General features: G+C 38.5%; 2 long non-coding RNA genes across 6 annotated transcripts in view; one reads left to right on the top strand and one right to left on the bottom strand.

The window, feature by feature from the left end:
- Nucleotides 1-1,465: 1,465 nt before the first annotated feature.
- LOC118640893 lies at nt 1,466-15,918 on the bottom strand. 4 transcript variants are annotated; one of them, XR_004961484.1, is made up of 6 exons: nt 15,826-15,918; nt 15,161-15,421; nt 13,399-13,467; nt 12,759-12,842; nt 6,700-6,768; nt 1,466-1,840 (listed from the first exon to the last, which is right to left on the bottom strand). It is a non-coding gene; the product is annotated as an uncharacterized LOC118640893 (long non-coding RNA). The 4 variants fall into 4 exon arrangements; XR_004961482.1 differs by lacking the exon at nt 15,161-15,421 and having other exon boundaries at nt 15,826-15,911; XR_004961485.1 differs by lacking the exons at nt 15,161-15,421; nt 15,826-15,918 and adding an exon at nt 15,490-15,550.
- A 715-nt stretch (nt 15,919-16,633) lies between these two features.
- Nucleotides 16,634-27,218, top strand: part of LOC118640999 — a 70,329-nt gene continuing 59,744 nt past the window's right edge. For both annotated transcript variants that reach the window (XR_004961502.1, XR_004961501.1), the window contains exons 1-3: nt 16,634-16,958; nt 19,832-19,919; nt 25,867-25,996. This is a non-coding gene — a long non-coding RNA (uncharacterized LOC118640999). The remainder of the gene's footprint in view (nt 16,959-19,831; nt 19,920-25,866; nt 25,997-27,218) is intronic.

Raw genomic sequence — 27,218 nt, 5'->3', positions numbered from 1 at the left:
CATAGTCACCTTGAAATAACAAATCCAAGATACTCAACCTCCAAAACCAACACAACACACATACCCCAAACTCTTCCCTTGTATTTGAAATCAATTGCCAAGTATGATTACATTTGGACAAGGTTAAGTTAATAACAATTAACTTAATGTCACTGGGCAAATAAATTCTCCTTAACATCAAAACCAGAAGATCTATGGAAACAAAATTAATACTAATGCCAAAAACAAATTGTTCAACACTTTTTCTGAGAAAGCACCCAAGAAAACATTCACACATCCATGAAACAGTCAAATAAACTTTCCCTACTCAACATTATAATCTTCCAAAACAATGTCCTTTCTTCACCAAGGATATCCACTTTCAATTTATACCCAACAAAAGCAACAAGTTGCATCTAGGTAAATGGAAACCCCATATAATCAAAACCCAGTTTCAATTCCATACTTTCTACACAACATAAATTTGTACCAAAATCAAAATCCAAAACTGCACTTTTGATATATACAAACAACTTCAAATTAGTCAATGAGAACACATACTGCACATGCACTGATAATGAATGTGTGTCGCTCTAGTATTTTACATTAATCACAAATCACAGTACGATTAACTATTTCTCACCAAGAAAAAAAAAGAAAATCAAGCTTAATTTTTCCTGTATAATGGGAAAATATTATCAACAATTCATTTGGTTTAACAAAATAAAGCCTACCACACACCTTTACAAACAAGTGTCAGTTGATTATCAATAAATAAAATGCCAATATTCACCTGGAAATCAAATGTCATCTTGTGACATGGTGATTCATTTACTCTAAGTTACTAAATGTACAGAATAAGAGAAATGCAGAATATTCCTTTTATAGTTACATAAAGTATGTTGTAGACAATATTGCCACCAAGATTTTAAGGCCTTTCATGAATATCCTAAAGGATACTTCCCTAATAAATCCAACATTTCTTCCTCTAACTAAAGACAGCAGGAGGCATCAGTTTTGTTCACATAAATATTCTACTGCAAGACATTTTATTTACAACATTAAGAAGCACAGGTGAAAAAAAAAACTTTTCATCAACACAAAATAACTCAGAAAAATGCTGTTATCACTCATCCTGAATTTTGAGACAAAATGCATTATGTTTTAAAATTAAAATCATGTGGCAAGTTAAAGATTCTATTATTAACCATTGGTTGGTTATTTTGCAAGGTATTTTAAGAAAACATAACACAGCATTTCAACCAAATGACCATCTCTTAAAGTACAAATAAATTTTTACAACTTTGTTGAGAGAAATCTTAATCAACGAAGTAAAATATTTTCCAGCACACCACTGCCATTTTATCAGCTTTATTCAATACACTTCACTGCTGGGAACTGTAAAGGCCAAAGTGTTATTTACGGCGATAACTGAACATTTAATGTAATGAATCTTCAGCTCAAAAAAAAAAAGGCCCAAACTGAGAAATTTTAAAGTGTTAGAAATTTTATTAAAAGTTAACATTTCACAAGGTCATATTCATACAAATCAAGCTGAAAAAAATTCCAGGCATACAAACTATCATCTCTGTTAAGGTACCATTTTTCATCTCCAAATGCCAAAAATGGACTTGTTTTAATGATACAAAAAGTCTTTAGAAAGTCAAATCCACTGTCCATTTGTGTTGGGTAAGAAACCTATTGTCTTCATTTCATGAAATCCATGTTAAAAGAACCCTGTCTTGGTTGTATATTATCACAGCACTCGTATTAATCCATTTTCCTCTATTCCCCATAGTGGACTGCCATCTTGGTTTTTCAGTAGTAGGGTCCATTTGAGACTCTTCAAGCTGACTGGGTGCTTGATGAAAACATTAAAAGAAAAAAACGCTGTTGGAATACCAATAATCTTAATCCTTCAAACAGAACATCCACCCACCTTGAAGATACTCTTACCATATACAAAAGCTTTAATTTTGTAACAGCTTTAAACTATGAAACTCTTTTTTAAAGTTGTATGTACTAAATACACATACAACTTGTCAATGAGAAAATCAAAGTTCTTTTACTATCAGATACATACGTAACCATAAAAAAGGCAGCAGCAAAGAGATAAACTTACTAGTTAAATGTGGTATTGTTATACTGTCTGTGAGAAGACAAAAATTCAAATTCAAAAACCCTGAAAAGCTAAATTACAGCAACACTATGGATATTAAACCTCCATGAGAGAACTTTGCAAGCTTCTTCAAATAAAACTAATTATGTGAAAGAATCTTAAGAGATAAAAAAAAAAAATCCAAAGCAGTGGATCATAGCATAGTTTTCCAGTCCAATAGATGTTAATTAATTTTGCTTAGAGAACGCAAATAGACAATAAAGATGCTACCATCTTTAGCTACATATCTAAGAATGCAGTAAATGTAGCCACTAGAAAAAAAATTATAAAAATTGCAAAGTATCAGCCTGGTTTATTTGATATTTGCCATTAAATACTATCAGACTGCAAATTAAATACAAATAAAACACTCCCACTGCCAGAATATCAAGTGTTCCTCCTAAAACAACAAATGCATTACCTAAATAATTTTAATTAAAGGAGTAAGCAGGAAGCCAGGTGATTTTACCATTAAATAAATAATCCTGATACATCAGAATCAACATCATTGCAAAAATAAGTTTTAGCCCTGGTCTTCTCTATAAATTTTGCAGCTTTCAAACTAAATTTATAGAGATACAATCTAGGTGACTAAGAGGTTAAGGTGATTGAATATAAGAGCATTTTTGCTCATTAGGTAGTTAATACCTTGTATCATAAACTATAATTAATATATGTTGTCTACTATATACAATAAAAAAAACTACTTAAACTATATGGTTAACCAAGACACACTACCACCCATATTAAAAAATGACTGTCATGAAATTGGGAATAAACAAGATATTTCTGCTTCATTATTTTGCCCATTTCTCTCTAGTCTAAACGGAGAACTAAACAACTCATTCGTTCTTACATCAGTAAAATATCTTCCATTTGAATTGTCCATTCCTTTAAATTAAGGTACATACACTTCTATATAGAACTGTATAAACAATTCCTCTTGCAGAGTTGACTATAAACCAATTTCCCCCCAATTTCTATTCTTTTAATATGGTTTTTAATTGATTTTTTTAGGGAGAGGGGGAAAGAGGAATGGAGGGAGGGAAAGGGGGAGGGAGAGAGGGAGGGAGAGAGACAAGACAGACAGACAGACAGACAGACATTGATCAGCTGCCTCCTGTATGCCCCCTACTGAGGATCAAGCCAGCAACCCCAGCATGTGCCCTGACCAGGAACCTCTCAGTCCATGGGATAATGTTCAATCCACTAGGCAACACTGGCTGGGCCCCAATCTCTATTGTTTTCATGCAAAATCAAGCTCTAAATGAAGTTGGGGAAGTAAATACTATGATGATGAACAATAAAACTAAAGCACTGATATCAAGTTACAATCATTTCAATGGCTACTGGTGCAATTTATTCAATTTAGTACATGAAATGATAAATCAATGCTCTATATTCTTCTGCCACAGAACAGTAGGGAAAATTTAAATCAGGACTTTATATAAAATTTCCTTTTAAAGCCTATTATTTTTTTTATTGGGGAAAAAAAAAACTACTGACATTAAAATCATTCCAAAATTACTCAACAAAATCACTAGTTTGTATGATAAAAATAGATATTAGAAAATACTAATATATCAGTCATGCTCTCACATATGTTATTTATTTAAGGTGTTAGAAGGGAGGGTTGAAATAAAGAACATTAGAAGAGAAAGCAGACATCTCTATAACATTAAAAACCATGATCAATCTGCACTCCTGTAAAGTCAATGAAAAGCCAAAAGTGAGAATCTTGTTAATAAGTAAAGGTGCTCAGTCAAGCATTAAAGCACCTAAAAGAAGAGTGAGGGATTTAGGAGTAAGTCATTCATTTTCATGGAATTCCAAATTCTTACAAAATCTAAAATTACTAATAAGCAAAGTTATGTTAAAACACTAAGAAGAAAGCAGGCAGTTCTGTAAGCCTAGAAATATTCTTGGTAACAAAATCCAGTTTTTCATCTGTGAAATAGTAATAGCAGTACCTACCTCATGTGGCAGTAGTGAGGCTTAAATGAGATAGGACATTCATAGCATTTATATTACCTGGCACACAGAAAGACCTCAATAAATTTTAGCTATTACTCCGATAAACTACAATAACCACAGTACCTGAGGGCCTACAAACTAACTTTGCTAAATTCAAATAACTTATATTCCAATAGTAATGAAATCTCTGAAGAAATAAAATCATGGAGTCAATTATTTAAAGAAAAAACACTTTCTACTTAAAAAAAAAGAATGTATAGTCTTGCACTAAAGTATCAGTACAAAAAAAAAAACTGAGTAGGGTTTAGATATCAAAGCCCTACTATTCCATGTTTCTTCCAAAACGTTGTGAATTGCTGCAGACACAAAGAGGTGATGGTTTGATCTAGAATTCCATCATCAAACAGATCCAGACCTTTCACTATTTCACATACAAGCTAAGCTTTAAGCTAGACTTTTCTACTATGCTGTTCACTAGTTTATGCCTTCTTTTTATGAAAAATTGCTTGTTCTGAGGTAAATCCTACAAGCAAAGGTAAAGGCTACTATGTTTAAAAAAGTAGGAAATAACTGCTACTTCTTAAAATTCCCAAATATTAACAAAAATTAACAAAATTGAGCAAGGAGAGCTCTTTAGATTCTAATTCAGTAAATTTATTCCAAAACCACTGAGACATAGTAAAATAAAACACTGTTAGTTGAAATGCAAGAAAATGGTTCATTACAGAACTGAGTTTAAGAGGTGCTCTCCCAAAAGCCATCTCTGTACCTCTACTTCCCAACAAATCCTCAATTTCTAACAGCAAAAAAATGTGGAGTACAGGGAGAAATACAAGGACAAAGAAGTGATTATTGACTCTTAATTTTAAAAACAGCGGGCTCTAATAATGCCACACTTTATTAAATGGTCTTAAAACTAAAACACTTATTGCAAAACCATAGGGACAGATGGATATAGTTACAATCCAGAGCAGAAACTGATCGATCCTTCCTATCTTATAATTAAGGTTTGGTGCTTACGGCTTGATTTCAATATTCTTTGTACTGGTCTTTAATTTGAAAACATTTAATAGAAAATTCACATCTTTTGTCTTACTATCCGAGAAGAGCTCAAATCCTCTATATTACAATATATTAACAAATCTGAGTCTTAACAAAATGGGCATAAAAACTAACTACAAAATGATCTGAGAAAGACCAGCCAACTGTAGATTAATTATAACTGAGTCATCCTATTTAAAGGTTCTGCAATCAAATCAAATCTTCCCCATTGCCCCTATTAGTTTAAAACTGTTTTAAGAGACTGAAAGTTATAGTTTCAATGAGTTTTACTTTTTACTGAGTCGAAGCTTTCACTTTCAGGCACACCAAAAAATTAGTAATTAAAGCATAAGCACTGAAACTCATGTTTCAATAATAAATTTCACTTTGATTTTTAACTAGACCCAAAAAACTAGTTGATAAATAATGATTAATAGAAACTATATATAATAAATCAACAAGTATTTATTGAGCATCCACTATATGCCAGGCAATTAATCTCTAAAATATAAGACAAGGTCAGTCATTGTACTACATTAGAAAAGTTATCATCTCTACCCCCTGACCATGCCCCATCCAAAAAAAAATGTACTACTTGGCAGGCCTTAATAGCCATTTATACATTGGAAGTTGAAGTAGTAATTAGAAGCAAAAATTATCATCTAGAATCTAGATTCCCAAATGTGATTCAAAAATAAGTATACTTAAGAAACAGCCAGTACGTAATCATCATACCTAAAATTGTGTCAGTAATAAATAAACCCTTTTGAGAACTCATCCAAATTCCTTTATACAGCCTTAACACTAACTCTTTTCCCAGTATTTCTCAGGTTGGTACTTAGAAAGACTATTCCATAGTAATTGTCTTCTAATATCAAAGCACAGCCCCATTGTGAGAAGAAATTTTGGTTAGGTCTTCAAGTTAAAAGGAAGTTCAGAATTACTTAGTTTATTAGAGTTACTACACAGGAATCCATTAAAAAGTATGTTCTACTACCAAGAGAGAGAACCAAAGGACTTCTGATTTCTACATAGTTAGGGTAAAGTTGAGAATCGAGATGGATCTAGGACGAGGGTAGGCAAGCTTTTCCACAGGACAAAACAGTAAATATTTTAGGGTTTGTAACCATTAGCTACAACTATTCTCAACTCTGCAGTTGCACTGGGGAAGCAGACACAGACACTGCATAAAGGAAAAAGCATAGCTATGTCCCAATTAAACTTTATTAACAAAAATTCAGGGGAGTTTACCAACACCCAGATCTATGGTGGTGTTAGAAACATGTTCAAATGTGGGCTTCTCTGCACTGTACTTCTTGCCTCAGTTTAAGTGAAGAAAGTAGAAAATAATAGGTTCGAATAAATTAATAAGCAAAATATAAATAATGAACTTCACACACATCTAACCGTTACTTCTATAATTTTGTGCTGCTTCGAGCTTCACTAAAATTCCTCTGTATTTTTACAATTCTGATTCAGTTACTCAAAATTTCCAGTCATATTTAAAATTAAAAGCAAATAAAACATGTAAATTGAATATAACTTACTAAATGCTTCCACCAACATCTATTACGTTGTATGGGCCCTTTAGAGATTCAGTCTCAGGAATCACATTTCTGTAGGAAACAGAAAGAATATAATTTTATACACACAAAAAATACAGTATTAATATGCCATGATTTATTCAGAAACATCTTGTAACGATCACTTGTCAGAAGACCAAGACATATGTGTATTTATGGACAATATAGTCCAAGCAGAAGATAAAAAGTTCTACCCCAGAGAATCTTAAATTTGGCTATACAGAGGGTCTCACCTATAAAGTAAGTCACTATGAAAACACATAAATAAGTCTAAATCTCAGTCTCAAGAACTCCAACATAGAAGGTAACAACCTGGGCTCCCTAGGTAGATGTAATAGGTAGCAAGGGTTGAGACCTAGCTGTTTAGCAGAGCCAACATCACTCCTTAACATTACAAACTTACTTTATCTTCTGGTTTTTCACCTCATCTACCTTTAAATCTTCTAAAGGAAAATTCCATCACCTACCTGCAAGGTAATGTTTTCTCACTTTATATATTATCATATTATTTCCCATTAACATGTACACTGTTCTAAGATAAAGTATTAGACAGGACCCCTTAGGCACAATTTCAAAGTACTTTTACTAACTGTACTGATCTACTTAACTCAAACACTAACCTTTCTAAAATACGTACTTGATAACAAAAATATATCCAATAATTTTCACTAGTTAAGACTGAAATACTTCATAAACTAACTATGGAAGAGTTGTTTCCTATATCTCCGATACCTTCTGAATATGGGTAAATAACTTTTCAGTCACTCCTGCTCCAAAGTATGATTATGATAATCACAATATGTTGAGCTACCAAAAAAGCTGTTTAAAAGTTCAGTATTCACGCCCTGGCCGGTTTGGCTAAGCATTTAAAGTGTGGACCCACAGACCAATGAGTCTCAGGTTCCATTCTGGTCAAGGGCACAGACCTCGGTTGTGGTTTGTCCCCAGGCCTGGTCGGGGCTATTGGGGAGGCAGCCAGTCAAGTGTCCACATGGATGTTTCTCTCTCTCTCCCCCTCTCCCTCTGTATCTGAAGATAAATGGAAAAATATCCTCAAGTGAGTATTTAAAAAAAAAAAAGTTCAGTATTTAAGTATGGTAATTTAAAAATTTTTAGAATGCAAAAAAATAGTTTAGGATTTAAGTTAAACTGAACTACCCAAATGCTTTTCCATGCTAAGGTTTTAAATTTTCAAATTATAAAGCCAGTTCCTGATTTTCTTACCAAATCTAAATCCCTTTAGGGGTCTTAACCAATCATAGCCAATACAGCAAAAATCTTCAAAATTACCTTTTAGAGTAAGGTGCCAAAATATCCTCCCAACAGGCAACAAAGCAATTTACAAGAAACACAGCATTACTTATTTTTAAGCTTCCAATTTAATCAGACCTTATAAGTAAAAGAGGATTTTCTGAATAAAGACAAATCTGAAATCAACCCAGTGAAATAAACTGACATAACCCCTAAGAGAAGGGTGGAACTGATCAAGGAATATCTGTGAAAGAAATGTCACAATGGTCTGATAAAGTGCTTATTCAAAATAAAAAGCTACCTACTAATACGAGTATGTACCTCTGGATTTAGCCTCCACCAAATACAGAAAAGGACTTGGATCTCACTTTGTGCTAGCACTGATGCAATCTACCATGCTGGCTCCTTCCCAAAAATTCACAAAATAGTACTTTGCCTTCCTTTGAAGGAGGAAGAAGCCAAGATCAGCTTAAGCAGACATAAAAGTTATTAATTTTGCTCATGTTCTACCTATCTTTAATATTTTGCAATATTATAAATTCTCATTTCATATGAAATTATAAAAAGCAAAATTCTAATAAAAGGCAAAGACAGCCCTTGCCGGTTTGGCTCAGCAGTTGGAGCATCGACCTGTGGACCTGGGTTCGGTTCCCCCTAAAGGCATGTACCTCAGTTGCAGTTTGTCCCTGGCCCAGGTTGAGGTCATGTGGGAGGCAACCACTCAATGTGTCTCTCTCACATCGATGTTTCTCTCTCTCGCTCTTCCTCCCTCTCTCCCTCTTCCTCCCTCTCTCCCTCCCACTCTATCTGAAGCTAAATGCAAAAATGTCCTCAGGTGAGGATTAAAACAAAAAGGCAAAGACAGTTTGAGTCAAGTCTTATATTATCATCATTAGCCAGTTGTGCTTTTCTTATAATAGTATCAAGAGTATAATTCTTTGGGAAATATTCCATTTAGATAAATGGTTTAGTTTCAAAAAGCAAAGGATTGCTTTTCTTTATTCCTGTTTTTAAAATTTATTTCTTTATTGGTTTTAGAAAGAGAGGAAGGAGGGAGAGAAACATCAATGAGAGAAAACATCAATTGGCCGCCTCCTGCATGCCCCCCACTGGGTATTTGGCCCACAACCTGGGTGCATGGGTGGATGCTCAACCACTGAGCCACATCAGCTGGGCAAGGATTGTTTTTCAAACCACAAATCTAGCTTTACACAATGTATAAATCAAATTGTTGTAGAAAAAAATGCTACTTAAATGTTATATTAAAAAATCAAGTCATAGTTTTTTGTTTGTTTGTTTTTGTTAATCCTCACCGGAGGATCTTTTTCCATTGATTTTTAGATAGAGTGGAAAGGAGGGGGAGAGAGAAACATGGATGTGAAAGACATTGATCGGTTGCCTCCTGCATGACTGCAAACGGGGTGGGGGGTGGGGGGGTTGAACCTGCAACCCAGACAAGTGCCCTTGACCAGAAATTGAACCCTTAACCCTTAGGTTGGAGGGCCAACACTATAACCACTTTGCAAAACCCATCAGGGCAAGTCACAGTTTTTATTTATAAGGTTTATAACATCCTTGAATCTAAATTACCCTCAGAAGTAACAGCCAATGTGAAAATAAAGTTTGAATTAAGCACTCAATCTAGAAAGGGAAGGTTATCTGGTAAAACAAGGATTTCTATCTTTGAAGTATAGAGATTTCTTAAAGGAAATTAATTATGCCAGACATGTAAACTATATTATTTATAATCCCAATAGTCAGCCGCAAATGTTTCATCAGATACAATAAACTTATTTTTTAATTTTAGAGAGGGAGACGGGGGTGGGGGGGATCAGATTTGTTGTCCCATTTATTCATGCATTCATTGGATGCTTCTTGTACATGCCCTGACAAGAGATCGAACCTGCAACCTTGGCTATAGGAATGGTGTTCTAACCAACTGAACTACCCCAACCAGGCCTAAAGTTTAAATATATTTAATCAAATAATTATTCTTAAAACTCCAAATGCTTTTATTACAGCATTCTAAATCTTAATTATTGAAAGACAATTTAACACCTTAGTTTAAGATAATTTTCCAATGTCTTCATATATACTATTTATTAATATCTGAAAATGGCTAAAATTAAGAACGCCAGGTAAACAATTGCCCAGGTCTCATGTTATTCAAATAGTTTCAACACAAAATTACATGATTTGCAATGCAAAAATTACAAAAACCATTCTCTAGTTTAAGAGAATTAGATACTCCTTACCTATTATTTTTATTGCAGAACTTAAGAGCTAAAAGGTATCTTAAAAGACTGGAAACTCCAGATACTTTATACTAACTAGGAGACTAAGGTATATACTGAATAAAATGTCAACACTACAGGGCTAATTTAATTTACATTAGAAGCTGGGTCTCTTGATTGCTGGATCTTAGTTATATTTTCCACTCTATCAGACACCTGTACCTCTCATTAATGTAGAAGGTAGAGATGTCCTCAAATTATCTTTGTCCCCTTATGCTTGCCCCTCAACAAAGAATTAAAACTGAAAGGAGAAAAAGTAAAGTAATTGGCTGTCCACAGTTCCAGTGTTTTCATTAAGATATTGAATTAACAGTGAATTAAACTTGAAAAATTTTATACTCAAAATTACCATTTTCACGTAATCTAGCCTCAAAGTGTCATTTCGTGGTTCACAAAAACCTTGTGATTAATTATGAGCATGGCTTCTTGCATTTCTGTGGAATTTGAGGTAGATTTTTTAAACAGTTAGTACTATAACAAACACAATCCAACCCAATCATCAACTTGATGGGGTGAAATTTTTTTTATGACTTAAGACTTAGTTCAAAATGATAAATTAAAAGTAGTCCTGGCTGTGGCTTAATGGTTAGTGTCTACCTGAGCACTAAAGAGTGGTGGGTTTGATTTCCGGTCAAGGGCACATGGGGGAGGCAACCAATCAGAGAGAAAGAGCGCGAGCGCGCGCGCGCTCTGTCTCTCTCTCTCTCTCTCTCTCTATTTACATAAAAGATCCTCCAGTGAGGTCTCTGTCTGTGTGTATCTCTCTCTCTCTCTCTCTCTCTATACACATAAAAGATCTTCCGGTGACTCAACAAAAAAAAAAAAGAAATGTAAATATTTAATCCTCTAAGCAGAAAACTAAATAATTTACTTTTCTCATGAAATATAATAGTATCTACATTTATATTTGTCTTCATGTATCTATTACTTTTGTCCATCAAAAATATCACCGCCCATTATTCAAGCTTGGCTCAAGCAGCAAATATCAAAACAAAGAATATAAGCACTATCATGAAGGTCGAAGTACGTTTTTAAAATGTGACCTATTATATAATCCTTTATCTTGTGGGTGATAAAAAGTTATATTCCATTAGTTTGGAGATTAATATAGAAGTTACTATATCATTTAGGTTTTTCTGTAATTATTGATACTAAAAAACAGATAAAAATCTCCATTTAACATTTCTAACCTTCAACAGTTCATATTTTATGGGTTAAATTTTACCTTTTGTAGGCCATTATAAATTTATTGCCAAGTTATACTTATGTTTACGTTATACTTCACATACACTTGTGTATTAAGAGGCCCAATTCTCAATTTTTATAAGTGGCCAACAACATGTGAATGACAATCTAATATCCAATCATTTGCATAGAGGAAACTCTAACATTGACATTTGTGTTAAAGAAGCTGGGGATAAAATATGTTTTTAATTTTTTGCGTGTTACATCTTTAAAACACTATGTTTAAAGGTCTAATGTTCCATTTTCTTTTGTACACTATAAACACAAATTTGATCAAGCTGCAAAAGATTGGAAAGGAAAAATTAAACTAGAGCAACGGCAAGAAAAATATTACCCTTATCGTCTATTTGAGAATCAACAGAATAAGCAAACACCAATAGATAAAGATTCCACATAAATTTCAAGAACCAAGGTAAACTTGCCCTTATATTAATTAATGGTTATTTGGCTATTCTTAAAATTCCCCAAGATATCTATTATTGTATTACATATTTTCTCTGGAAAATCCTTACTAATATCAGCTTGACATTAATTTTCACATTCTGCAGTAACTTATGAATCAAGAATATTTTCTGAAAAATATCAGTGGATGTACTTTTTCACTCACATATCCAGTTTTGAGATGTAAAATCATTGTATGTATATTGAATATTACTTCTTCCTTTTATGACTTAAAAATAATTACTAAGCTATGGAGGTCTCTTTAGATGCATTATTCTAGTTTCCGTAAAATAACTCATTTTTATATGTTTGCAAACTCATAAAAATGGGTAAAATGACTATTTAAAATCCATTAAGTAGCAACTAGAATGGGAAAATTTATATTTAGTTTTTGAAATATAGTTCATTTAAGAATGCTAAGATCTGCAAATGCAAAATTCTAGGCCATTTCTAAAATGTGATCAGTATCACCAAAAGGAATGTACACTTCAGATCATAAAGATAATTTTGAAGACTAAACTGATTTACCCCTAATCCTGAAGCACCATTTTATTGGAAAGTACTTATTGTCTTATTGTTCTGATAGAAACTACATGTATCAACTGTTTCAATATTAATACAAAAGCACTTTGATGTAAAAAAATGGAATTTGATGGGCGTTTTCTCATCCCTTTTTCAATATAAAGAAACAGTCTACAGTTTATGTTTCATTGACAAACTTTACTGATATTTTCCTACTCAGATGGTAGTAGCTATTAAAATTTCAGATGGCAGATAAAAACATTTACTTACTTGCTATATAAAATATAGATTTCCGCAAAGATTTCCTTTATCCTCAGATAAAACTCCACGGTCTCAGTCTTCAGAATAGTTTATCTTTTGGGGGGAAAAAAAATAGTCTAAACAATTTATTGATGCAACAGCCAATAGCAAGTAAGGACAAGTATTTTAAAACTTTTTATTATATAAAAGAAACAAAAACTAAAATCTATGTTCTCAAAACCTGATTTTTAAAATGTTCTTCCCTAAAATCTATTAGAAGTAGTAGAAACTAGCTCAAATTTCCCAATAAATTTATTTATTTACATATTTAGAAGATCAAAACTGTTTGCACAGTATATTAGAGAGCTAAAAAGAAAAGTGTTCATGGTTTTGCTCAAAATATAATCAGTCTTTTCTTGTTCCCAGAATTAAACAAAGGCGTAGAGGCTCTTCAGTATTTTAAACTATTCAAAAGGCACATTAAGTTACAATGGCTATGCATGTATACTTTCTATCCAATTAAATAATTTAAAGGCTTTGTGAAATTATTTCAGATATTTACTCATATTCATATTCACTACTTACTGGAAATACAAATTATCAAAGAACAAAAACAAAACCTAGTAAGCTTATTTTTATGTCAAAGTAATAAAAATTTACCCAGTCTTACCTCAAATAAAAGAGCTGTATTTGTTCAGAACCATCATCAACCAAATTTAATTTTAATCTTGTAAGTTACCTTCAAAAAAAAAAGGAAGATGATGTTAATGTTTTGATTTTTAAACATTTCTTGGCCTAAGTTTCAGTATAATGAAACAATGAGAAAAAAATATTCCACAGACACGATCTACGGATAAATTTATGAGACAGATCATCCACACACTACCTGTACATTTTAGGTTGCAGTTATTTCTTATCTTAACATCTATCAGTCTTTGTTTTCCTCGTCTTTTGGTTGCATGGACTAACACTTGTGATTAAGGCATTTAAATAAAAAAATACAGAAGATTTACATCTTTGGACAGATTTAAGATTATGACCTTGTTTTCATCTTCTTCTGATGACAGGCAATACAAAATAAAACAAAGGAAAACTTTACCATTTTTAAAGACAAGAATCTTAACGTTTCCCTTGCCACCTAAAAATACCTTTTAAAATTATGAGTAATTGAAAATTTACTCTTCCAGGAGAAATTAGTGAAGTTAAAATGGCCACTGGTTACTTTTAATTTTTAAACTACAAGTTATTTGATCTCATCAAGTGAGATATTAGCTTTGTCTTTTAGGCAAGTTTCAAACATGTAATATCTGTGACATTTATTCAATTTCAAACCAGGGTCTTGAACACTTTCAGTCTCTCCCTTCCCACATTAGTCCTGTAAAAAGATCTTATGAGGTTAAACTACCAGCAATTATTTTGCATTTCACTATTCAAAAAGGATTCTGAAACACCAGATTCAGAATATTCATTTAAAACTACTTTCAGTACTCAAAAAATTTCAAAAATGTTAGTTTGAAAAACACAAAACGGGTACTTAAACAACATAATCTGTAAAATCAAGATATGCGCAACTGATGTAACATGTAGCACTATATGAACGCTACACGGAAATAAAACAATTTTACTGACAAAAATACCGTCAGAAATGCGGTGGATTACAGCAGTATCTTTGATCTTACAAGTCCTAGGTAAAATTGCCCAACAGTGTTTTTACGTAAATCTGCACCTTTACAACACAGAAGAGCTACCGCAGAAGGAAAGATAAATATATTCTAAAATACACAAAGGTTTTTTGCGCTTGTGGTTTGTTCAGACCATTCAACTTAAAATTCCCTCTCAAACATTTTTTTTCAATGTCATACACAGAGGACTCTGCAAAATTTCTTGAAGCCAATCTATATTAAAATACTGTTCGGTTTTAAGAATATCTGGATTTTCAGGCATGCAACAAATGCAACAAATATGGCTCCTCTTCTTCGCCCATTACTGAGAGCAACCCTACTTTAATATTTACCCTGCGAGAAAGTAACTTCACAAAGGGATGTGGTGTCAAAATATCCCTTGGTAAAAGTTTTCTCGACCGTGGCTTGTGATAACAGAGATTTTATTTTATTTTATTTTATTTTTTAAAGAACAACATGACGAGCTTCAACTTTTAAAAGTCTAGGAACTGATTCAAGTACGTTCTACCGCTCAGGTGGGATAAGGTCCAGATAGCGGCTCCGTAGGACCTTTCGGAAAGTGTTATTTTGGAATCATCATCCAAGGATCAGACTCTCCAAGAACGTCGTCAGTTAAACTCGATGAGCCCAACGTCACCCTCTAGCACCGTGATTAAAATCGACTTCCTTGACATCACAGTCAACTTGGCTTCCCAATTTCTGAAAACACCCGACGCACTCCTCCCTCCAAGTTGCATTTTAAAAGACAACCTGAACGTCACCAAGGTTTCAGCCCCAGCCAGTCCCTTCTCCTCGGTGAGCACGGCAGCCCTGGGCAAAATCGGCTTGGAAAGAGTTAAGAGCCAACACCCAAAAGGAGAAGGAAAAAAAAAAAAAAACACAGACACACACACACAAGTTTTATTTTTCTTTAAACGTAGCCAGGGCTTCCATTGTTCTGTTAAACTCGACCGTCAAGATGAGTTCCCACCTTTCCGGAAAGGGGTTAAAAAAGCTCTCCCGGTGGAGACCCTGAAAATGATTTTTTTTTTTAATTTTTTTTTTTTTTAATTTTACCTTCAATTATCAAAATAACTCACCGGAACAGAGAGGGGCTCTCCTCGCGCGGTTCCCCCTCGGGCTCCCGCCGGCGGTTCCCCGCCGCCGCCCCTTTCCCGGCGGGGCCGGTCGGGGCAGTGAGGCCGCCCCCCGCACACCGCAGGGTCCGCAGCGGGGTCCCCCGCGCCCCCCGGCCCTGGGCCCCGCGGCGCCGAGGCGCTTCCCGCTCGGGGAGCCAGCCTACGACGCCGGCAGGGTTTTCAAAGAGGCGGCCGGAGAGGCCCAGCCCGCCACCCCCTCCTGCTCGCACGTTCAAGGACATTTTGCTTCTCCTCCCAAGGACAAAGGACAATAAAAGGGGCCGCGGAGCCACTTACCGGGTCCGAGCGCAGCTGCCGGCACCTCGAGGTCGCCCGCACGGGATTCCCGCGCCGGGCCTCTCGCCCGCGCCGGGTCGAGCCGCCGGGGCCCCGGGGAGCCTCCGCGGCCGCTACCGCAGCGGCGCTTTCGGCGTCGCGGGCCCGGCCATTCCGGGAGCCTCTGCCGCGGGATCCGACCCCGGCGCGCGGCCGATCTCGTCTCAGCCGCGGCCGCTTCGCCCCGCGTGCCTGAGGGCCGCCCGGGCGCGGCTCCCCGCCAGCCGGCGGGTCCCGCGGCCGCGGCAGAACGCCTGACAGCTCGGGGTGCTGCTGCCTCTCCGGCCATCTTGTGCCGTGTGTGTGGTGTCTCTCTCCCGTCTCCTCTCTCGGCTTTACTCCCTCCTCCTCCTCCCCCCGCCCCACACACCACACAACATGGCCTCTTCGCTGCGGCGGCTGCTGCGGCGGCGGCAGCAGCTCCGCGGCGTTCCTGCCCGATCCCCTCCTCCACCCTCCCGCCTCCCGCCCGCAGCCCCAGATCCCAGTGCGCACGCGCTTGGCCGCCCGCCCACCGTGGCCATTGGCTCTGCACGCTTCCTGGCACGCCTTCCCAGGAGCGGCCTCACGCACGCTCGCTGGCGTCTCTCTTCCTCCTAACAACAACTGCTTCGATACTATTGGTACATTCCGACCCCGCCCCTTCAGCTTTTCCCACGCCTATAGGCTGGCCTTAATGTCATTTACTTCCCGTAGAGGTTTATCGTTTTTCTGGAAGGGCCGCGGCCAGCGATTGGCTGGTGCTGAAAACGTTTGGTTTGAAGCTGTGGCTTTGCGCCCCGCAGTGCGGACCCCTCAGGGCTGGCTGGAGGCTTCCCAGCGCGGTATCCAGGCCAGGTTTACTATTACAGTTTCCTGGTGATACGGGCTTCGCCTCTGGAAAAAGCTCAGGATTCGATGCTCTGAATTCAGGTTTTCTGCATTTTTTTTTTTTTTTTAAAACGGAACATGACTGACAGGATGACAAGCAAACAGGACGCAGGTTCATGGTGCTAGGACAAGCAGCCATGTCTTAGCTGCGGGACTGAAGATTCTTCTAAATAACCAGGCCTTCCCCCAGGCTCATGGAGTCAGAGCCAGGGGTTTTACAACCCGTGCGTGCCCCTGACCCAGTATCTGATTTGGGGTGCTTTTACTGGAGGGCGTGTGTGCTTCCTGTTGCCCATTTCTAGGAGACAGCCTATTATTATGTCCATTGTCCTGAGTCCTTAATGAGTCAGGATCTCATAATCCTCGTTGGGCCAGATGCCAACCTCGAGGGCAGTGTTTGTGAAATGGGTCGTTGGAGCCTGAACTCATTACGGGCTATCAAAAACAGTTTGTTTCCTTTAAGCAAACCTCCCTTTTTTTTTCATTATTTCGTCCTCCTCCGACCTGAAAGCATCTCTAGGCAGACCACAGGAAGAAGTGAAAACCTAAACTTGCCTGAATTGAATGGGGAAAGAAAAAGAGGTGGCTCTCTCCCACTGCCAGCATTTTAGAAATCTTGCCCCTTTTGGCAAGGGACTGGAGAAAAGGAAAGGAACCCCCAGAAACGCTTAGTTTTAACAGATTTTTTTTTTTTGAGGGGAGGGGACTTGAGGCTTCTTAAATTCTCTTGAAACCCTGCCCCTGGATTAGAATCAAAGGATGTTGAATACTCCTAAGGGTTCGGAACTAGTTCTGGCCCCTTCTTAAAATGACAGAGTTGTTCATTGACTTGGCTCCATATGGCATCAGCTATTTAGGGCAGAGCTAGGACTAGAACCCAATTCTCCTGACTTACAGATCTTAGGTTCCTTCTATGTAGCCTGGCCACCCTCCTTAGCAATATAATGTGTGCGCTAACTGGGCGCACATTTCTTTAAAGAATGCTTCTTTAACTGCAAATAAACTCTCTCCACTTATTTTCCAAGAGCCATTCCCTTACACCGTCTAGCTTTGAACAGGTAGACCAACAAGGAGGCTGTTTTCTCTGAAATGGCCCCACCCTGGACCCTTTTTTCCTCCTCCTTCCTGGTGTGTTCTTGCTGTGCTATTGTTCACTCCCCTTGTCCCTCCTACCACTATCTGAAATCCATCTACGATTCTGCTTTTCCAGATTCATCACCAGGTACTTCTGTGCCAGCAAAACAGGCCTGAACAGGCCTTTATTAAAAGTAGCAGTGGCTGAAAAGCACTGAGTTAGCTATGTGCCTGGCATTGTTCTAAGCCCTCATTGTAGAGTAACTCAATCGATCACCCAACACCCCTACTAGAGACTATTATTATAGTTGTGTGTTATCTCTATTGGGAAACTGACACACAAGGAGTTTAATTTGCCTGGGCTCACACTGCTAAAAAGTATTGGAGTCGGGATTGAGCCCAGGTAGTCAGGCTCCAGACCCATTTCCTTCTGCCCTTTCCCAATTTCTTTTTGAAGACAATCCCATTGCCAAGTAGGTTCAGCTGGATCTTCTGTTGTGTGGAGCTGCCTAATTTGCCATCTCCTTCCTCCTCTACTTCTTTGAAGTCTTTCACCTTCATAATTGGGCCTCCCTCCAAAGGGCAATGTCAGATCCTTTCTAACTTAATTCCCAGACCTGGGCCCCGTTCTTTGATTGTCAGTCTCCTGGCATGCCACCTGGAGCCATCTAGCTGTCTTGTTTTGTTCTTTCTTTGATTTTGGACCTCCGCAGTTCAGCTGTGAAGTAACAACCCTCCCCCCTTAACAAACATACACCTTGGGTGGCTTACATAAAACAGCTTTCTTCTTCCAAACTTACACCCCACACAAGGACCTCTTCAGAGAAGGCCCTTATCTGCCACATTAAAATGTTATTCTCTATCACACATGACAGCCATGACTTCTTTTGCCATATCTATTCCGTGTCTTTAGCCATCGTTCTTTAAAGCTAGACTAGCTTTGTCCTAGATTAAAAGCACCTGACACCTGGCAGACCACATGCTATCCCCTCCACAGTTCTTTTTCACGCTAAGTGATCTGCCAATGAACGGGGAGAGGAGATCCCTCCCTCCCCCAGTCCTGATGGCTCCTATTACTGCAGTTTCTTTACCAGTGAAAATGAAGAGCAGAGCCCTTAGCCTTGGCTCACTTAGTGGAAAAGCCTCTGCATGTGCTCTGAGTACTTCTGGTCCCACTTTAGAAAAGAATATTTCTGGAAGGATACAAGGATCTGTTTACACTGGTCATCTCTAAGGAGACCTCAGAGGGATGTGGAGAATAGCAGTGGGTCTAAGGGCACTTTTCACTCTATACCCCTTTGTGACTTTTGAATTTTGAACTATGTGAATGTGTTACCTTTCTTTATTGAAAGAGAGAAAAGAAAAAACTAAACTCAATCTGCTGAACTGAAAGCTGACACTATTGGAGAGGGAGGTAACTTTTTTTTACTTCTAATCCTCTCTGTCAGCTGCATTGGTCACAGTAAATACTTAAACTTTTTTTTTTTCTTAACGAAGTAAAGGTCACAAAACACTCTAGGGATGTTACCGGCACCTGAAATGGCCCTGGTTGGTGATAAGGATTCCTGGTGCATAAAATGGGGGAGCAGCTTTCATTCCCGATGTGACATGGCCTCACATACTGCAGAACAGGGCTTCCCGCCTTGCTGCTTCCCTGCAGCTCCCCAGGTCTGTTCCCCCATTTCTGCCCTCCTCTCCTCCGGTAGTAATTAAAGAAGAGGCAGAGACGCCAGCGGGTCGGCTTTTCTCCCTGTTTCCTGGTCCTTTGTGTCCACCTTTGCTGGGGTGTCTCCCTTAGAGAGTCAACCCAGCTCATCATAGAGGCACCGTGAAAACTCAGGTTGACCTTGACTCAAGTCAGAGACACGGTTTTCAAATACAGGTCTTTATAGATTTCTGCAGCTCTGTTCCTGCTCTTTGCAGCTTCTCTTGCTGCTCATACTCTGCATGACTTACACACAGACTGTCTCCTCTCTGTATGCACCCTGCTCCTTCATGAGTGGCAATCCTTTCTTTTTCCCAGGGTACAGCGCACAGAGGACGAAGCTCGTTTGATACTCGAAATATTATCTATCTCCAAGCACAGTTATGGAGCTTCTTCCATTTAGCAGGTACTGTTCTAGAAACGGGATGCTGCATGTACTGGGTGGAGTGCCTGTTCTCTTGGAGCTTACAGAAGTCCACAAATCAGAAAATACCAGGTAGCCCTGGCTGGTTTGGCTCAGCAGTTAGAGCGTCGGCTTGCGGTCCAGAGAGATCCAGGTTCGGTTCCCACTAAGGGCACATACCTCGGTTGCAGTTTGTCCCCGGCCCTGATTGGGTCATGCAGGAGGCAGCCACTCAATGTGTCCCTTTCATGCTGATGTTTCTCTCTCTCTCTCTCTCTCTCTCTCTCTCTTTCTCTCTCTTTCTCCCTCTCTCTCTTTCTCCCTCTTTCTCCCCCTCCCACTTTATCTGAACAAAAAATGGAAAAATGACCTCGGGTGAGGATATAAAAAAAAAAAAAAGAAAAGAAAAGAAAATACCAGGTAGTGTTAAGTATTATGAGGATGGGAGCCTAATTTCAGTTGAATGGTCCGGGAAGGCCCGGAGGAGGTGACATTTAAGTTGAAGCAGGAAGGACACAAAGGAGGCAGCTATGTGTATATCTGCACACAAGTTCCAGGAGAAGGTGGCAGATGGCATGCATGCAACTAAATTTGCTCACAAACTGCACTAAACATAGATATTCTTCCTTTTTTTTTAAGTCAGAAACTCAGAAGAAAATGTTAACTTAAATCCCTATGTAATTTGAAATTTGATTTTCTTAGAGTACTGGTGAATAATCATTTTTGCATTATCCAGGCCTTCGGGTTCTAATGTAATCTTTAGGCACCTCAGGAAAATGCATATTCCACACAAGCAGTCTGCATATAATTTTGGAGGTTCACAGACCCCCTGCAAGCCATTCAAGCACTTCAAGATAGGAGTGCATCTTTTGTCATGTTTGGCCTTAGCATCCAAACTCAGATTTCCCTTTTGAAGCTATACTGTTTTCCACCAGCACACCTTTAATTGGAAATGCTCTTTTCCTTTTACTCAGAAACTCTGATTTTATTAAATTGCGAAAGGAAGTATAAAGGATCTTGTACTTCCCAGCCAAAATGTAGTATGAGGAACCAGATTTACACATCCACATGAAACAAAGCAAAAACAGACCAAATACAAGAAACAAGGGTTTTTAAGACATTAGTCGTCAGGTAACAGAAGACCGTGATTCTTGAGTACAGGAAACAAATGAGGTAAGCAGTGTTATTACCCCAGCTTACTTCCTGGATTGTGTTTCCAGGCTTCATTTCTGGGGTGGAGGGCTGAGAGAGTCACTCAGGCAAAGCCTAGCAATCTCCCTGAATTGAGATGGAGCTGGGAGTCCAGAGAAGGCAAGGTGGCTGGACATAGCAGGGCAGAGTACCAGAGGGAAGAGAACATGAGCCATAGAAGAAAAAAATTAAGATCTTGACTTTATTTAAAAAATTTTTTCTATGAAAATGAAGAAACAGGCTACATATTAGTACAAAATATTTGCAAATCACACATTTGACATAGGACTTGTATCCAGAATATGTAATGAACTCTCAACATTCAATAATAATAAATAAACAACCTAATTTTTTTTAATGGGCAAAAATTTTAGAGGCAGTTCACTAAGAAAAATATACAGATGGAAAATAAGCACATGTGCCCTGGCCAGTTTGGCTCAGCGGTTGAGTGTCAGCCTGTGTACCAGAGAGTCCCAGGTTCGGTTCCCGCTAGGGGCACGTACCACAAAAAAAAAAAGAAAAGAAGCACATGAAAAGATGCTCACTATCATTAGTCATTGGGGAAATCCAAATTAAAACCATAGTGAGGTATAACTACACACATATAGAAAGTTGAGAATTAAAAAAGACCCTGCTAAGTGGTGAGGATATTGAGCTACTGAAATTCTCATTCATACTTTGTTGGTGAAAATGCTAAACAGTATGGCCACTTTGGAAAAGTTTGATAGTTTCTTGTACAGTGAAACATACTTAGGATATCACTCTGATCCTAGGTATTTACCTAAATAGTATATTTATAAAATGGAATACTAGCCCTCGCCGGTTTGGCTCAGTGGTTAGGCTGTCGGCCTGCGAACCAAAGAATCTCAGGTTCGGTTCTGGTCAAGGGTACATACTTTGGTTTCAGTTCGATCCCTGGCCCTGGTTGGGGTTGTGCACGAGGCAACCAATTGATCGATGTGTCTCTCTCCCATAGATGTTTCTCTCTCTCTTCCTCCATTCCTCCCTCCCACTCTATCTGAAAATCAATTGAAAAATATCCTCAGTGAGGATTTTAAAAATAATAATAATTATTATAAAATGAAATGGAATGGAATGCTACACAATAATTTTTGAATGAGCTATTGATACATGCAGCATGGCTGAATCTCAAAATTAATTTTGCTTGAGTGAAAGAAGCCAGACAAAAGAGTATATAATTCATGATTCCATTTATATAAAATTCTACAAAATGCAAACTAATAGAAAAATGACTAATACTTTGCTTGCCTGGGAATGGGAGAGAGGGTAGGAAGAGGTGGGAGGTAGTGATTTCAAAGGACATGAGAAAACTTTCAGAAGTAATGAATACATCCATTATCTTTATTGTGCTATGATTTCACAGATGTAAATACATGTCAAAATTTATCAAGTTGTACACTTTAAATATATGCAGCCTAGCGTGTGTCAATTATGCCTAATAAGCCTATTTCTTTAAAAACTGCATAAGTTTGCCCTGGCTGGTTTGGCTCAGCGGTTAGAGTGTCAGCCTGCAGTCCAGAGAGACCCGGGTTCCGTTTCCGCTAAGGGCACGTACCTCGGTTGTAGTTTGTCCCCGGCCCTGGTTGGGTCGTGCAGGAGGCAGCCACTCAATGTGTATCTTTCACATCGATGTTTATCTCTCTTTCTCTCTCCCTCCCACTCTATCTCAACAAAAAATGGAAAAATGTCCTTGGGTAAGGATGAAAAAACAGATAACTGAGATAAATTTAAAGTATGCTTTTATTTTATCTGTCGGCTGAAAGATTGCAGGATCAGGGCATGTTCAGTATTAGACAGACTGAACCAGTCCTAAAGCCGTGTCATCAGGACACCTGCTCCCCAAAAATGTGACCATTCTTCTCATGTTTCCCTCACACTGACCACTCACCTCTTCTAGCTCTTAGTACCCGTTCTGCAGAAGCAGATCATGCAAACTGTTGTTTTCTCTCTTTCAAAGTGATTGCTTTCCCTCCTTAGAATTTCTATGACTTAATGGCTATGCTATTCAGTATTCAGTTGGCTCTTATCATAAGTTAATATTTGTCTGTTGGTATAGGGATCACATGTCCCTAAGTAGACTCCACGTGGCTTTACTGGAGGTAGAGACTTTGACTTAGACTTTGCACAGTTATAGATGCTCAAATAACAGCTGGTTGAAGATTTGCTGTATGCAGACTACTCAGCAGGCCACCAAAATCCCCTCCAACTGTAAATCAAATTCCACTGAATAGATTAGGAGAGCTTGATATGGAATGAGTTTCAACATGATTTAGCCAAAGTAACTCAATACAACTTACTATACTTATAATATAAATATAGGTTTCTATTTATTAGAGTTACTTAAAAGTAGGACACACCCTGTATGTTGTTGGTCAAAAATAGATCTTGTCCCTGGCACACTGATAAAGTCTCTGGGCATGCTGGCGTGTTACACAATAGTCCCTAAAGAGCCAACCAGAAGTATCTTCATCCTGAGAACTCCTTAGTATTTTACTTGACTTTTTAATGTTTTAGTACGAAGTAGAATGATTTCTTTATGTGCTTTTCCTCCTTACTAGATGCAGACACTAGGAAGAGGGTGGGTAGAGGCAGTACAGTCCTAAGCAATGCCCACAGGCCTTGGCATCATCAGCTTTGGGACCCAACCTGTGCTTGGCCATTCCCTGGTATCTGATCCCAGCCAGGTTCTGAACTTCCTCTACAGTCAAAAATCATGACTTTTGCCCGGCTGCTGTGGCTCAGTGGTTGAGTGTTGACCCCTGCACCAAGAGGTCGCCAGTTCGGGTTGTGGGCCCGATCCCCAGTGGGGAGTATGCAGGAGGTGGCCAATCATTGTTCTCTCTCATCGATGTTTCTATCTCTCCCTCCCTCTCCCTTCCTCTCTCTCTAAAATCAATAAAAAAAAAATTTTTTTTTAGATCATTCCTCTTACCTTCTCTGGTTCTCTCTGCTCTGGGATTCCTCCTTCATTCCTGATGGCCATAGTTGCCCAGGGACGTATGTCCCCTGGTTGCTTAGACCAAAAAGATGGCAGGTGTTCCACTAGACTTGAAGCCACCCTATGCCACACAATGACTACAACCTTTACTCAAGCCAACTGCCTGCCCCCTCCCCCAAAGGAAACTCACCTTGAATGAATTTCTTCAAATTTTGACTCTCTTTCAAATTTGCCTGCTTTTGTTCCCTCTCCAGAGATGTTGCATAGTTGTCTTTGCATTTTTTGTATCATTTGCAGTTATTATCTGTGGTGGAGCCAGTCTGTTAGGCACTTACTCTGCCATAGTGGAGTACTCCCACTCTGTTGAATCTTGAGCAGAGAATTGAAAAGACTGGGAAGAGTTTTGCCTGATTCATTCCAGAAATAATATTCTCAAGAGATGGTCTGACAAACTCCCTAAGCTTCCAAGTTCTTGTCTTTTTGGAATCTGGTCCTTGAGACTTCCCTTTGATCATGTGAGCTCCCTCATATTCTTTCAATAAATCTCTGAGTTCTAACCAGAGCAGGTTCATATAGCTTACAACTCAAAATTATGTAATCATGCTTATCTGCTCAATTAGACTTTGGACACTTCGAGGGCAGGTGTTCTTGCCTTTCACCTTGATGTCCAGGACCCCTCAACCCTTGCTGCTTTCTTTTCCTGGCCACCAAGGCAGCCCCCTACTGTGGGGGAGCACTGAAAATACAACACAAATAGATGCTAACAACTTTGACCTTGAAAATCTGCCTCAAAGTCAGGTGGCAGGATTGGCATTTATAAAATGATTGTGACTGATACAAAGCAGAATATGATCACGTATCTGATTGAGGATAAATAATAGAGATTCTGTGAAGTCCAGAAATGGAAAAGATCAGAGTGGGTGGGGGGAAAGGTCTGGAGGAGTTTCTTGGAGAAGAGAACTTACCTTGAGCTATGAGGTATAAACAGAGGTAGATGCTCTGTAAGGAGTAGCAGGATTGTTTATTATCAATCCCCCTACGCTATGCTTTTGAAAAGTTACACTTTTTAAAGTTCCATGTTGGCATAGCCGCTATTCAACCGGGAATAAAAAGAAGAAGCATCAACGTAAATCTATCCTGAGATGGAGATAAAACCAGCAAACTATATGATAGATAATCCACTTTGCTCAAAAGCTATGGGAGACAAATTACACTTCATAGTGAGTGTGGGATACAGCATAGCATTTAAAAATTAACGCAACTGATCAAGTAGGGAAGTCGGTTTCCATCACCTGCAGCCTCAGGCTTGAAAGTCAGAAAGCATGTGTGACAATGACCACATTTAATGGTGAAGTCAAGGGCATTAGCCAGATCCTCCTTGGACATGGTTAAAACTATTGTGAGAGAAAGAGGGGGGGGGGGTGGGGGAGAGAGAAAGAAAGAAAGAAAGGAAGGAAGGAAGGAAGGAAGGAAGGAAGGAAGGAAGGAAGGAAGGAAGGAAGGAAGGAAGGAAGGAAAGGAAAGGAAAGGAAAGAAGAGAGAAAGAAAAGGAAGAAAAAAAGAAAGGGAGAGAGAAAGGGAGGGAGGGGAGGGGAGAAAGAGAGAAAGAGAAGAAAGAAGAAAGAAAGAAAGAAAGAAAGAAAGAAAGAAAGAAAGAAAGAAAGAAAGAAAGAAAGAAAGAAAGGAAAAGAAAGAAAAAGAAAAGAAAGAAGGAAGGAAGGAAGGGAGGAAGGAAGGAAGGGGAAAGAAAAGAAAAGAAAGAAAAATCAGGGCATAATTCTAGGAGCTAATATTTTCCAGTGTGCTCAGAAATGGGAAGATGAGTGAAGTCCAGGAAATATGGGCAGTGCTACAAGGAAGATTGTTGCTCAGGGAGAAGACACAAGGCAGGAGGAAGCCTGAAGCTTAGAAGAAAAAACTGCAAGGTTGGGTAAGAATTAAATTCAGCAAGGTTTTAGTGCTGTCCTGAAATGCCACAGGGCTGCAATGTTAACCTTTTCTTCACCAGAGGTCTCCAGTCTAGTCTTTAAATTAATGATAATAGAAAGGGGATTTGCTTTAGCACAGTTAACTTTCTACCCCACTACTATATAAAATAAAACTTAGAAAAGAATGCCACTTAAAGGCAAACTTTAACCCTTCTTTCTCCTCAATCTCACTGTAGAACTGTTGAACTCTCATATTCTGTTTGTTCAAGTATTTCATTGCAAATGTTACACATACAGAGCATGAGTGTGATACTCATGACCATGATCAACAGCCGAATTTATCTCAAAGAGGAAGCAGAAGAGAGCTTTGGAGACAAGAAAGACCTGTTTGGTGTTAATTGCTGAGAGCAGAATAGGGATTTAAATACCTGAGGAGGAGGTAGAATAGAAGAAGTGGGGGGAGGGGGGCTTTGAGCAACTTCCCTGGAGGACTGAAAGTGTGGTACTGAGAATCAGCAGTGTTGGGTATAAGAAAAAAAGCTTTAGAAGAAGCATGCTGTCATGAAGTGTCAAAGGGCACACATACCAAGTTGGTGAGATGTGTAGCAGGGCTGAGGATGGAGGCGAATCACTCTAGCCTTGCAAGGAGAAAATGCTGCCATGACTGGGAAGAACCTAAGGTAGCTCCAAAGGCTCAAATTAAAGAGAACTGTGCTCCCACATGCAGTTGGGCAATTGAACATTCATGGTGCTATTTTGTGAGCATGGAGGCTGTCTGTAAACCAGAATTATACAAAGGGTGACCTGACCTTCAGGATCACACTTCAAGTGGTAACTGGACTCTATGGATAGATTATTTTCCCAGTATCAGCACGGAGGGTGGAGAAAACCAGAGTAGAACACTTCCCCTCAAAGGTTACTTAGGTGATGAGAAAACGCATCTTTGACACACTAAAATACTTATACTTCAGAAATGCTTCACATGAAATTGTATCTGCTTTGTAAAAATTGTGACACAATGCACAAAACCAAATTTACCACCAAAACCATTTTTAAATTGTACAAGTCAATGACAGTAAGTGCATTCATATTGTGCTGTCATGCATGTGCTGTATAAGAGTTCATGAAGCCCTTCAGGATTTTGAGGTTCATTTGATCATTATTGAGAACATAAATTATGGCTGTTCAGGAGGTTGGGAGATGCCGATAAGTGGAGAAATTCTA

This window comes from Molossus molossus, unplaced genomic scaffold (genome assembly GCF_014108415.1).
Source record: "Molossus molossus isolate mMolMol1 unplaced genomic scaffold, mMolMol1.p scaffold_m16_p_24, whole genome shotgun sequence".
In the NCBI taxonomy this organism is placed as follows: Eukaryota; Metazoa; Chordata; class Mammalia; order Chiroptera; family Molossidae; genus Molossus; species Molossus molossus.
The sequence above is the reverse complement of the archived record's forward strand: the minus strand, read 5'-3'. Positions and strand labels throughout refer to the sequence as shown.